This window comes from Emys orbicularis, chromosome 1 (assembly GCF_028017835.1).
Source record: "Emys orbicularis isolate rEmyOrb1 chromosome 1, rEmyOrb1.hap1, whole genome shotgun sequence".
NCBI classification, from domain to species: Eukaryota; Metazoa; Chordata; order Testudines; family Emydidae; genus Emys; species Emys orbicularis.
The window spans coordinates 273,574,084-273,586,519 of record NC_088683.1 but is presented as its reverse complement, the minus strand read 5'-3'; positions in this window follow the sequence as shown (position 1 = coordinate 273,586,519).

Sequence of the window (12,436 nt, the reverse complement as noted above, 5' to 3'; positions counted from 1 at the left end):
AGCTCCATATATTATTATAAACAGCCAAATGCACACTCGACTACCTTTATGCCCACTATTCACATTGCCAATATTAAAATATTCCTTCCTTCTGTCCAAGTGGCCTGTGTATGGCTTCATTAGCCAGATCATCGGGGTTAAGCAAGGTCTCCCAAAATAACCAGATCAGCTTCCACACCATTAATGTTCACAGTGCTCCTGGGGGCAAATAGTGCTCTCTCCATTAATATTAACAGAACTTAGTTCTGAAAGATGCTAGTGTTGTGGACCCTCCCAGACCACTCTGCATTTATGTCTGTAAACCTGACATAGTGGTCCAATAGTCTTTGAGAACTGTGAAGAAATGGCCCTGTCTGTTTATAAATCCTGGCCCTGGTGCAGGTAGGGCAAATGATAGGCATATGGGTTCCATCAGTTGTCCCAATAGAGTTTGGGAACCAAATGAATGCAAAGTCATCAAAAATTGGAGCATCACCCAGCTTCGTGACTCAGTTAGACAGCACCTTATTAATGGCATAGCAGACCTGCATGAGAATGGTCCCAACAGTTGATCTTCACACACCAAATTGGTTGGCTACAGATTAGTAACATTCTGGGTGGCCATTTTCCAGAGCAATGGCTACCCCTTTCTCCACAGGTACAGGGCACTGAATGTCAGTATGTTGTTGCTGTGGTCAGTACTGCACAGATCTCAAAAAATGTAGCCCTTCCCATCCGGAAATTCTCTCACCGGTGCTGGTCATCCCAACTCTCCAGAACAATCCTCTCCCATCAATCCACACTAGTTTCATAAGAACATAAGAACGGCCATACTGGGTCAGAACAAAGGTCCATCTAGCCCAGTATTCTGTCTTCTGACAGTGGTCAATGCCAGGTGCCCCAGAGAGAATGAATAGAACAGGCAATCATCAAGTGATCCATCCCCTGTTGCCCGTTCCCAGCTTCTGGCAAACAGAGGCTAGGAACACCATCCCTGCCCATCCTGGCTAATAGCCATTGATGGACCTATCCTCCATGAACTTATCTAGTTCTTTTTTTGAATTCTATTATAGTCTTGGCCTTCACAACATCCTCTGGCAACGCGTTTCACAGGTTGACTGTACGTTGTGTGAAAAAATACTTCCTTTTGTTTGTTTTAAACCTGCCGCCTATTAATTTCATTTGGTGACACCTAGTTCTTGAGTTATGAGAAGGAGTAAATAACACTTCCTTCTTTATAGGTTTCACTCTATATGCATCCGAAGAAGTGGGTTGTAGCCCACGAAATCTTATGCTCTAATAAATTTGTTAGTCTCTAAGGTGCCACAAGTACTCCTGTTCTTTTTGCGGATACAGACTAACACGGCTGCTACTCTGAAACTTCCTTCTTTACTTTCTCCACACCAATCATGATTTTATAGACCTCAATCATATCCTCCCTTAGTCATCTCTTTTCCAAGCTGAAAATTCTCCTCATATGGAAGCCGTTCCATACCCCTAATCATTTTTGTAGCTCTTTTTTGAACCTTTTCCAATTCCAATATATCTTTTTTGAGATGGGGCGACCATATCTGCACACAGTATTCAAGATGTGGGCATACCATGGATTTATATAGACAAGTGTGAATTTATATATATTTGTATATTTGTATTATGTATATTTATATAGTATGATATTTTCTGTCTTATTATCTATCCCTTTCTTAATGATTCCCAATATTCTGTTTGCTTTTTTGACTGCTGCTGCACATTGAGTGGATGTTTTCAGAGAACTATCCACAATGAATCCAAGATCTCTTTCTTGAGTGGTAACAGCTAATTTAGACCCCACCATTTTATATGTATATTTGGGATTATGTTTTCCAATGTGCATTACTTTGCATTTATCAACATTGAATTTCATTTTGTTGCCCCGTCACACAGTTTTGTGAGATACCGTTGTAGCTCTTTGCAGTTTGCTTGGGATTTAACTATCTTGAGTAGTATTGTATCATTTGCAAATTTTGCCACCTCACTGTTCACCCTTTTTTCCAGATTAATATGTTAAATAGGACTAGTCCCAGTACAGACCTGTGGGGGACACCTCTCTCCATTCTGAAAACTGACCATTTATTCCTACCCTTTGTTTCCTATCTTTTAACCAGCTACCAGTCCATGAGAGGACCTTCCCTCTTATCCCATGACAGCTTACTTTGCTTAAGAGCCTTTGGTGAGGGACCTTGTCAAAGGCTTTCTGAAAATCTAAGAACAGTATATCCACTGGATTCCCCTTGTCCACATGCTTGTTGACCCCCTCAAAGAATTCTAATAGATTGATGAGGCATGATTTCCCTTTACAAAAATCATGCTGACGCTTCCCCAACAAATTGTGTTCATCTCTATGTCTGACAATTCTGTTCTTTACTATAGTTTCAACCAGTTTGCACGGTACTGAAGTCAGGCTTATTGGCCTGTAATTTCTGGGAATCACCTCTGGAGCCATTTTTAAAAATTAGCGTCACATTAGCTATCCTCTAGCCACTTGGTACAGAAGCTGATTTAAATGAAAGGTTACAGACTACAGTTAGTAGTCCTGCAATTTCACATCTGAGTTCCTTCAGAACTCTTGGGTGAGTACCATCTGGTCCTGGTGACTTACTATTGTTTAGTTTATCAATTTGTTCCAAAACCTCTTCTAATAATACCTCAATCTGGGACAGTTCCTCAGATTTGTCACCTAAAAAGAATGGCTCAGGTTTGGGAATCTCTCTCACATCCTCAGCCGTGAAGACTGATGCAAAGAATTCATTTAGTTTCTCCGGAGTGGCCTTATCGTCCTTGAGTGGTCCTTTAGCATCTTGATCATCCAGGGGCACCACTGGCTGTTTAGCAGGCTTCCTGCTTCTGATGTACTTTAAAAAAATGTTGCTATTACTTTTTGAGTCTTTGGCTAGCTGTTCTTCAAATTCTTTTTTGGCCTTCCTAATTATATTTTTTAACTTCATTTGCCACATTTGTTTCCTGGGCCCAAAAACAGCACTGAACTCTTTAAGTGATTCAGGAGCTAGTGCTCTTCTTCTAACATCTCAGTGCCCTCCTGTTCTTCCTTATCCTGCTGCCACCACTGCAAAGTATTCTCCTGCTGCTGGAGGAGCTGATGGTGCTGCCATAGAATATTCTCCTGCTTCCACATCATCTGCTTGGTGAAGTGATGGGAAAATTCCAATGCAGAATTTGTTTGTCTCTAAGTGCTGTAATATAGCCCAGTCAGGCTGTGTATATTCACACTTGTCATCATAGTGCTGTGGAGCATTGTTGGGTTCATGCTGGCCAACAGCAATTTGAAAGTGGTGTGAGACAGACCAGGAAGGAAGAATGGGGTGGAGCCAACAGAAACATGGGATTTTTTTTTTAAATTGAACCTGCCTGGCTTCACACATTTCACAGTCAAAACAATCCCAGGATGCATGCTGCTCAGAAGCAACTCAAAGGACAAGGGGTTACCCGCAGAGAACATTACATCCTAAGTTCACAGAAAACTGCCACAGAGTGTTCACATGATGTGAATTGAAAATGGACCAGAGATTCCATGATATTGGGGAGACTCATGTAGAGTGACCAGATGTCCCAATAAAATCGGGACTGTCCCGATATTTAGTTGTTTGTCCCGTGTCCCCACTGATGTATGGTCGGGACGCCATTTGTCCTGATATTTTGCACTCCGGCCTTTTTTTTTTTTTTTTTTGCTTCGGCGGTGGCCCCCCCATGTGTCCCGATATTTTGTTCTTGTCATCTGGTCACCCTAGACTCGTTACTGCTAGTTACCTGACGTGCATCAAAAAGCTTTGGATTAACACCCCTCCCCCCCCCCCCGTCCCCAGTGTAGACACACACATAGTCTAACAAGGACATGGAGGTCAAAATACCAAGACATCCATCTAACTAATTCACTGAAAGTTCCAATGCCAATGCTCTTCCACATACCGTGGGGAAGTCAAACTGATGAATATTTTGGTGATGTATTTTGGTTTGGGGAGGAGTGGGAAATTTTCCACACTCTTTTATAACAGTGAAAATTGTTGGACTCCTAGTCCCAGAGACTGAAATATTTCCTTTATAACCAGATAGCAGGTAGAGAACAGAAAGCAGACATGAAGCTCCCACAACCATACTCCATCACTGGTCACTCAACAAAGTTTTGAAAGGATGTCCTCTACCTACTTCAGATCATGGCCCCATTTCCCATAGTATCTGAGCACCTCAGTCTTTCACGTATTTATCGTCACAATACCCATGTGATGTTGGAGAATGCTATTAAGCCTGTTTTATGAGGGAGGAATTGCGACATAGAGAAACTAAGGCCCAGATCCTCAAAGGTATTTAAGAACATAACTCCCATTAAAATCAGTGGGAGTTAGGTTCAACTCCCTCTTTCATGGGAATCTAGGTACCTAAGTGACTTTCCCATGGTCACCCAGGAAGCCCATGGAGCAGGGAATTGAACCTACTTCTCCAAGTGTAGCACCCTACCCACCAAAGAACCTTTTCTCTGCTTTCCTCAGTTGATTAAAACATAATGTGCTAGATTCTCTGCTGTGCCTCCTTTGAGCCACCTTGGGCCACCCTGGAGTCTGGGCTGCTTTAGCGGCCAAAATGAAGTCAAGCCATGTAACTCAATTTAAACACAAACTTTTCAAACTTTTTTTCTGGTGACTCAGTTGAAGAAAATTGTTGATGCTGGGGATTAGGGGTTTGGGGTGTGGAAGGGGCTCAGGGCTGGGGCAGAGGGTTGGGGAGTGGGAGTGAGAGCTGCGATGTGGGGCCGGAAATGAGGGGTTCAGGGTTGGGGAAGGGGGTTGGGGTGCGGGAGGAGGTCAGGGCTCTGGCTGGGGGTGCAGACTCTGGGGTGGGGCCAGGGATGAGGGGTTTGGGGTGCAGGAAGGGGCTCCGGGTTTAGGAGGGCTCAGGGCTGGGGCAGAAGATTGGGGCACGGGTTTACCTTGGGCAGCTCCCAGTCAGCGATGCAGCAGCGGTGCTAAGGAAGGCTTCCTGCCTGTCCTCGCACTGCGGACCGTGCTGTGCCACGGAGGCGGCCAGCAGCAGGTCTGGCTCCTAGGTGGAGGTGTGCAAGTGGCTCCGTATGGCTCTTGCCCACAAGCACTGCCCACCCCCAGGTCCCATTGGCTGGTTCCCAGCCAATGGGAGTGCAGAGCTGGTGCTTGGGGCAGGGGCAGCATGGTGGGGTGCAGCATGGTGTCAGAACAGGTAGGAATTAGCCCACCTTAGCCAGGCAGCACCACCGACGGGACTTTTTAAAGTACTGGGTCGTGACCCGCAGTTTGAAAACCACTGATCTAGACTCCTCCTCTGGAGATTTTTAAGGCCTTTCAAGAATATTTAATATCCTTTCCTTTAATATCCAAGGAAAGTATAATTAAAGAGAGAATTGAACAGTGAAGGAAACATGTAAAAATTTCTTAGTCATATAAAATATCTAGTTTGTCCCCACCACCACCTTTTATTCCAATTTCTGTTGCTAGAGATGCTTCTTCTTTTCAGAGCTTTCTTTCTTTTACAACCTACTGGATCTTCTCATTTCATTTGATGATACAATTAAGACACAATCATGTTTGTAATGCAACATGAGAGTTTTCTGCAGTGGGAGTGATTGTGTAGCAGGAATAGCACTTAACTTAATCCATTTCCTGAGAGCAGCAGGTGAAGGCATCCCCAAGTATACTAGAGCACTATATAAATTCAGCATCTTGCCTATAACCAGGATTCAAGTTAAAGGTAGAATCCATCTAATTGCTTCTTGAGCAAGAATAAACAGAAAACAAATTTGGTTCCCACTTTCATCCTGAGGGAAGGGGAAGGTGAAAAATAATCATGGATTTCATATAAAGAATAGAAACTTCCTTGAACCCAAGTACATGGGACAGAATTATTCTGGTGGCTCATAGGAAGGCAGAATCATAGGACTGCTACAGTTTGGTACTTCAAGTAAAGGAATGGCACACAGATACCTGAAGGGAGCTCAGTGTTTCCTAGTAGAACAGATGCTTCGGAAAGAAGAGGCTACTTTACTAAAGGAAGACTATCTCACTTGGAACTAAATAGTAAAAACTCCAACCCACCATGTCAACTGCTCTGTACTAGTCAGGTTCCTATAACTAAAGCTACGATTAGCTCATGGAGGTCTCTGGAAGTCACAGATTCTGTGATTTTCATCATCTCCATGACATTTTCTGCACCAGGGCTGGAGCTGTCAGAAGCCAGCCTCACAACTCTCAGCTGCTGCTGGTGGTGGGCTCCTAGCCACTCCTAGCCGCTGGGTGGCAGTGGGACCCCTTGCAGCTGCCCAGCCATGGTGAGGGGACCCCACAGCGGCTCAGCCACCATGGGTGGCAAGGGGACCCCAGAGTCCCCAGCCGCTCTGGGTGCTGGACCCTTCTCCCTCCCCATTTTGTCACGGATATTTTTAGTAAAAATCAGGGACAGGTCACGGGCTTCTGTGAATTTTTGTTTATTGCCCGTGACTTGTCCGTGATTTTTACTAAAAATATCTCTGACACAATCTGAGCCTTACCTATAACACATCCATGGCCCAAAGCATCCACCAGGAATGCATAAAAAAGGACATGACTAACTGTCATAAGAAGTTCCTTCTCTATTCCTTTCCCCTTGGGAATTTATAAATCGTATTTTTGTGTTTTTATGATGCAGTGTAGTGAGTGAGGACAGGTATGATGTGTGAGATGTGTTTTTTCTAAAAAAAAAAAAAAAAAAAAAAAAGGCAGCCTGCGGCAGAAACCTGGCATGGAAAATTTCAGCCCAAATGGTTACAGTTTGGTAAAGTTATAAGGACATTAAAACAGGGTCTCTTAAGGAGGAGTGTCAGGCAACCTTAATAATAACTGATGCACCCAGCCTCACCTATAAATCACCTGTGCTACAATATTGAGTTCAGACCAGCATTGCACCATTACAGGAGTTTCCTCCTTCTTAATCCCTGCTTTGAGTATGTGGCTAAACTACTCTAAGGGGCAGTGATTGCAATATAAGAGATCCAGAATGTGTACAACGATTCTCAAATATGGGCAAGATTTGATCATCAGGAGGTGGAATATACCAGTTAGTAGGAATTTACCTTAAGGGGGAACCATTTTATTGGTTGCAGTAGTGAAATGCATTGCTGGAGACAAGGGATGTAGCACATTCCTCTATAAATAGCAGTTCAAGTAAAGGGAAAGATTATCTGGTACCATCCTTCTCAGATTAATTTCTGTAAGTAACTATTGGCCTGGATGTTGCATTTGAGCAGATCATTGTGAGTCTTTGAGTTCTCTAAGCTAGTTTTTAATTAGACCCATAGGTCACATGGCATGTTTTCTGTCCCTGATTGAAGGCAGATCACTCTATGAATGTGGTTCCCATTGTAAGGCCCAGATTCTGCAAAGACTTTATTCAAGTGCTTAACTTTAAACACAGTGAATAGCTCCATGATTTCACTGAGATTTGATACTTGCACTGTGTCAGCTTAAGTATGTAAGTCATTGTAGGACTTATTTATTCACATTTAAACATTCACTTTCAACAAATATTCTCCTATATCATCTTAATGTTTCTGAAGCATTCCTGCCAGTAAATGTGTTCACCAGCACATTTGTGGAAAACACACATGAAAAGATGTTTGGGGGGCAGGGGTGGCCATAGGAAGGAGGAATACCATTGAAACAAGTTGATTTAAAAATGTAAATGAATATTTACACAACAATGTTCTGTTGTATTTTCCGATCTTACATAGCAGATGCTCAGCAAAACTCAGGATTTGTTCCATTATTGTGAAGTATTATTTCGGTTGCTTTTAATGGTTAACACTCTTACGTTCATTTTAGTCCCATCAGTTACTGGCATTGTTGGTCATTTCATTATGGGTTACATTTGTTTAAACAACCAGCCTGAATTCAGAATCATAGCTCCTATTAGTATTTCCTACAAAGTGTTTTTATTGCATCTACACTAAGTGAGTTATAGTTTCATTACACAACTGCCAGAGTCTCTGATCTATTTTTAAAAAAAGAGCAATAAGAACCATAACACATTCAGTAGCATTAGTAACCAGATGCTTTGAGTTGGATGTCACAAATTTTCACATTATGATAACTTCACTGTAGGATCAACTAGGAGGAGAGCATAGGCCTGGGATGAGACAAAATGTGTCAAATAACTTTGATAATTGGCTAAAATGACAAGAAAAATTATGCAAAACACAAGGCAATAACTTAAATCAGCTTTATAGGTAAAATATGCTTTAAATTGTTCCCCAATTTGCCATTCTCTTTTTAAAGAAGACTTTTATAGCTATCTAACTAGATCCCCAGCTAGGAAATAAACTCAGTGTTCATTATAGAAGTCCTCAGCTAGGAAATAAAGTCTGTATTTATTGTACAAATTAGACAAATAATGGTCTTCAGCATTACAAAATATAGTTGCTTATGTCAACCCAAACTACAAAATATGTATTTATTTTATGTGTATATATGTATGATCTCCCTGGTGGATTGTTATTCAAAAGTCTTACAGAAGAAGTGTATTTTGAAGAAATTTGAAAGGAGAGAATGTGGTCATTTACAGTGGTAGGGTACTGCAGACATTTTAAGCATGGGGTTAAGATGTGGAATTATGAGTTGAAGAATGATATAACATGGCTGTTCAGAAGAAGCTTTGTCAGTTGTAGAGGATATTAAATACCAAATGATTAACAAAAGATATGTTGCAAAACAAGCACATTTCCATTTCACACCGTACTCTATATTTTGAAAACAAACAAGGATAAAATTATACATATTTCCACATTGTATTGTTCAGAGGTTTGTTCCTAATAAATATAAGCTGCATTGATACCATTTATGTTGGCAATTCAACAGTCCAATACAGACAAACTGCATTTTTTTCTTAGTGAACTCGAAGGTTAAATCAGGATTTTATTAATGACAGAGGCAAGTTATTATTTACCATTATCCTTCTATTGTTTCTGAGCAGCAGCAGAAAATAATTACCATTTTAAAAGAAAAAAAAAGACTGATATGAACTGGGTGAAACCTCCTTATGGGTTGGTTCAACTGTGTATTGTGACTGTGTGTGTATGGGTGTGAGAGACCACACTGAGAACAGACAACAAGAGAAGAAGAGGGAGAAGCAAGAAAACCAAGCAGGAATGTGTAAGCACAATGTGACCCTGGAAAAATCTAGAGAGAGGGCTTTTGGGTCTATTGGCTAAAGAGGCTTGTGGGCTGTAAGCTAAGAAACTGTTCCCTTTATTCTTGGTTCCTCAGTCCCAAGACTGAGTAATTAAAGCAGGCCACATTTTGAAACTTTCTCCACCATAGCCCTTCTAGTGCATGTCTTGCTCATAGCTGCTCCTATAATGTAGTGTCTTCCTGAATGTAGATATATCAGTTCCTCCCTGTTACATATGTCTATTTCAGCCATCCTGCTACACTGGGAGTGGATATTGGATGGTGGGAGCATACAGCTGATATTAGGAGGTACAGATACCTTCCAATCTACTGAACTGATATCTGGATCCCTAGTCTTTCAGGGCTTGAGCCTGCAAGGGACTGACACTCTGGCTCTGAGCCCACAAAACACTTAGGGCTAGATTCACAAAATGACCCATGCACCTACCTGCCATATTAGGCACCTAACTCACAGAATCAGGCCTCAGTGGACTTTACAATGCCCACACTCGACTACCCCCTGAAACCTGTAAATGCCTAAACTTGCTCAGTACTTAAATTTTGCAGTAAAAGTTCTTTAGGCACCTGTGTTTCTGGCTCTGAGCATGTGCACTGCAGCCCTACACAAGACATGCAAACTCTCTTGTGGGGTCCAATCAGATATGTGTTCTCAGAGCTCGCCTTTGAGATCTGGCTCCTAGAGATGATTTTACTCACATTGGCTGGGGCGGAGGAATGCAGGAGCACAACCTCCCTTATACCTGTTAGCACAATGAGTAGGGTACTCTGTTAGCATGTAGGGAATCTCCCTCTGGTTCAAGTCTCCCCTTCACCTGATTCACAATTGCAGGCAGTGACTATAGAGGCTGAATCCAGGCAGTAAGTATTTCTGACTGGAATAAACATTCCAATTGCTCTAAGAATTTATAGTGAAAACAAAGAGGGAGAAACAGGAAACTTGATTTGCAAGCTCAGATTTCTGGTCTACAAGATCTAGTAACCATAGAGGTCATATTTGTATGAGCTGGGGCCATATTTCAGAAGCGCTTGACTGCCTGTATTGATTATTGCTTTAACATTATAAAGTTCTCCTTTATTAAAGCTCCCTAAAAGATCAAGAGCCCTCTCAGCTTCTGTAAGAACAAAGCACTTTTAAAGCATTGTCAACACAAAAAATCTCCTATTTCTCTCTCCTTTTCTGTAGTCGTCATTAAAGGTGAAAGGAAACCTCTCTTTTGCCTGCCTGACAGTGTGTTACAATGTATTCTACAGTATATTAGCCTTCAAGAAAACTTGAATAAAAAGAAAATCCTTTAATTTTAAGGTACATTTTGTGGAAAAGCAGGTAAATGAAAAGCCCTTTCCAATACTGTCAAGATTAAACATGGTTTTGAACTAAAATTAGAAACTTAGGTGTTTCTTAACAATGAATATCAGTAAATTCTTGATTTCAACAGCAGGGCTGTTGGTCTTTGGGTTTCAAGATCAAGAGGCTCTCCAGACACGTCTTGTTTAATCTCCAGAGAGATGCTGAAAAGGGAACGGAACCATACTGGAAAGTTTTACTATGTTCTCTGAATTTACCCTTTTGATGGCATTGGACCACAGAGCAAGCCACTGCATGACTAAATCATTTAGGTACATGTCTGTGAACTAATGGTAATCTCTATGCGGTGAGCCTAGGTCTACTACCCCCTTTAAGGGAAAAGACAGGAGCTTCAAGCATGTGAGCAATCAAAGAAAATCCTGCCCTGCTCTGGGGCTGGGCTATATAAACAGGAAAAGGAAGTGGGGGGGAAGAACGGGGGTTGAGTTGGATTGGAATTTATGTTGGCTGCTATGTTTTACAGGCCCCAGGCATTGTCTGACCTGGGTTCTACAGACTTTGTGTTTTTAAATATGGCTTGGTCTATAGAGCAGGGATCGGCAATGTTTGGCACACGGCCTGCCAGGCTAAGCCCCCTGGTGGGCTGGGCAGGTTTGTTTACCTGCCGAGTCCACAGGTTCGGCCAATCGCAGCTCCCACTGGCCGCAGTTTGCGTTCCAGGCCAATGGGGGCTGCAGGAAGCCGCAGCCAGCACATCCCTCGTCCCGCGCCGCTTCCCGCAGCCTCCATTGGCCTGGAACGGCGAACCGTGGCCAGTGGGACCCACGATCGGCCAAACCTGCAGACGTGACAGGTAAACAAACTGGCCCGGCCCCCCAGGGGCTTACCCTGGCAGGCTGCGTGCCAAACATTGCCAATATGTGCTATAGAGTCAGGTCAACGAAGGCAGGTTACATAAAGCTAATTATGTAAGTGTCTACACTACAATGTTCCTCCCTCTGCTTTAATTTTCCTGCAACACTGACCTAATAAATCCACCTCTGTGAGAGGCGTAGCTCTTAGGTCGACATAGATAGGGCAATGCAGTGTCAATTAGACACTGCATTACTTATGTCAACTTTAGTGGCCTCCAGGAGGTGTCCCACAATGCCCCACCATGACCGCTCTGTTTACTATTTTGATCTCCGTTGCCTGATGGGCAGGTACAGAGGTTCACACCCCTCCCCTTTTAAAGTTCCAGGAATTTTTGAAATTGCCCTTCCTGTTTGCTCAGTCTGGACAGCTAAATAGCAACTGCCTACCTGACCATACTAGCTCCATGCAGCAAACATGCTCCTGCCAGTACACAGGAGGTGCTGGATCTCCTGGGTCTGTGGGGAGAGGAGGCTGTTCAGGCACAGCTCCAATCCAGCCATAGGCACTTTGACATCTATGGCCATGCTCGGGGCATGGTGGAGAAGGACTATGACAGGGACACACAGCAGTGCCGAGTAAAAATCAAGGAGGTAGTGAAATAAACAACAGAGGTACAGTGGCTCTCTGCTTCTCATTCCCCTGTAGAGCTGGGCAGAGGGGGTCCCACAGAACAGTTTGTTTATGTGCACCAGGAGTCCCTTCATAGAGATCTCTAGGAAATTTCCCTGCAGTATGCAGGTAGTATGCACAGGTAGTATACAATCCTCTGCAGAAGGTTTCTTGGCTGCCTTGTTTCTTCCACTTCAGTAGGACACTTTCCCATGCCATTCAGCAATTACTTCAGCAGGCACCATTGCAGCACATTGGCTAGCAGCATGCGGACCCGCTCTGCAGACGGACGTGTGTAGGAGCTGCTCCTTTCAGCCTTGGTTACCCTCAGGAATGAGATATCAGCTACAATCAGTACCACCTGTGGAAAACGGTTCCACTATTC